We start from the raw sequence: 2,259 nt of genomic DNA on the forward strand, positions 1-2,259 counted from the left end.
CTGGGTGTCAAAGAAGACCTACGCATGTTGGCTCAGGGCAGAAGTCACATCACTGGTGTCATCCATTTTGTACCACTGGCCATTCCCAGCTTTGATGTAACAGAAGTGATGTCCGCTGTGACATTTCCTCCCCGGATGCACCGGCGTGGCATAGAGCAGGTAAATTATCAATCCCGCCTTCTGCTCAGACACGCACTGTCGCAGGTCAAGGCGCTCAGGATATTGCACTTCCTTAGCCAGTTTGCTGCGTGTGGAACCTGAGAATTATTTCAACACCAGCATTAGGTCCTTGGGGCAAGTGTACAAAGTTAACGTCTTGGAAGCAGGTACCTTGTCTAGGCAAGTACTACAATGATAGGCATTTTCACCATCCAACTTTTCAGGCTTCACCAACTGGAGCAACGCTTGGCTCACACTCTGAGCTGCCCTGCCATCCAGGTAAGGGTCCAAAGTGCTGGAAACGCCAGGGCAGTGGAGACACTGGACTTGAGACCTCCAGTGCCCTCCAAAGATTTGCCAGATGAGGGTGAGGTCCTCAGACAGAGAGGCTCTTGAAGTCTTGTCCTCACGCAAACGCGCTTGCTGCGTTGGATCCAGAGTGAATATCAGAAACTCATGGGTATCTTCCTGCTTGTGTGTGTGTGTGTGTGTGTGTGTGTGTGTGTGTGTGTGTGTGTGTGGAAGGCAGCCAGCAGTTCTGGCGGGGCCGGATCACATCTCCAGGGTGGCAGAGGGCCCGGGTCACGTGAGCCTGCAGAGCACACAGCACGCAGAATGGCTGCCTCCCACAGCTTCGGGAGTGCTCCTGGGACAGCATGTAGCTGGCGAGGGGTGGTGTGTACGTCAGACACTGCAGCGCCGCATTCGCATAGCACGTGTTCCCCAAGGTTCTGCAGTCCAGCCCCAACCACAGAAGGTCTCCTCCAACTCACAGGTTTCTTTGCGGGGGGCAGACCTATTGACATGGGAGCCCAACCGTTAGGCAGGTCGCAGAGTGTCTGCGATGATGGTGATGGCTTCTGAGGTAGAGTGGGTCCCCTGTGGACTTCAGCACCACCTATATTTGACCAGCAAGATTTGAGTTTGGGAAAGACATTGAACTGAAACTCTTCTTGGCAGTAGGACAAAACAGCCCTCATGTCTCCAGAAAGAGCTTTCATAGGATCTCCCATGTGGAGCCTCACGTTGCAGAGCGATGCTTGTCTCAGGAGACCTGTCTCAGAATGATAGCTGTGGCCCTCTCCCCAGCCCTTTTATTGCTCGCCCCACCCACTCGACTAGGAACACGTCATCCAATCCGCCACAGGCTCGAGGTGGGACTAAGGGTTTTAGGGTGTGGTCCCTCTTCTGCAGAGAGACCACTGAGCCCAGCCTGTCTCCTTCCCCTGCCTCCCTCAATGGATAGACACACATTTCAGCACTTTCTCCACCTCCCTCATTTCCATTGCTCCCTTTCTGGACAGACTGACTTGAGAGTTTCCAACTTCCCCGTGGAAATCCTTTTTGAGTGTCCACTTTGCTTTCAGAGTAATATCAAGTGAGTCAAGCACTGGTGGATATTATTTTTCCTAGGATGTGGAAGATCATTTTGCAAATTGAGCTCGGGTGTCATGTAGGAGGACTTCTTCCCCACCAGCCAGAATGCATGTGGCACCAGCAAATTATTTGGGGATGATTACTGTCCATGACTGTGCTTCTAAACTTCCTGAACTCTCTCCATATGGTCCGTATATACAACTATCATGAAGGTTTTTATAAACTTATTTGTCTATCAAGGTGTGGCCTAGAAATGCTAACAAGAGACATCCTGTGGCTGGTTTCATGCTTTGTAAAATCTTTTTTTTTTTTTTTTTTTTTTTAGCTCCCTTCCCAATATGAGTACATATCCTATATCCATCGTTTATTTGCCAAATTTTAACTGGTGCTACTGGGACATTACACTGCAAGGTAGTTTTAGGTTCACTTGTTTCAGGACACGTTTGTTGTGGATTTGTGACATTGATACACAGTTGGAGGTTGGAATTTGGAAATGCAGGGAGCAGTGCACCCTCATTTAAGCTGTGGCTTTAATGTATCAGTTATCTGTCACTCAACCAGGTGTCAGAGCGGCAGGGTCCACCGAAATTGTGTTTTTCCCCCTCTATTGTTTGTTTGTTTTTATTTTTCTACTGTTTATTGAGAGAGAGAGAGAGAGAGAGAGAGCCCACGTGGGCAAGCCGAGGAGGGGCAGCGAAGAAAGAGAGAGAATCCCAAGCAAGC

General features: G+C 49.6%; 1 pseudogene; it reads right to left on the bottom strand.

Annotated features, from left to right (window-relative positions):
- On the bottom strand, positions 1 to 636 carry LOC147581405 (ubiquitin carboxyl-terminal hydrolase 17-like protein 6; annotated as a pseudogene).
- Positions 637 to 2,259: the final 1,623 nt, after the last annotated feature.

The sequence above is a fragment of the Puma concolor genome, chromosome B1 (genome assembly GCF_028749965.1).
Source record: "Puma concolor isolate L17-30 chromosome B1, mPumCon1.1.hap2, whole genome shotgun sequence".
Lineage (NCBI taxonomy): Eukaryota > Metazoa > Chordata > Mammalia > Carnivora > Felidae > Puma > Puma concolor.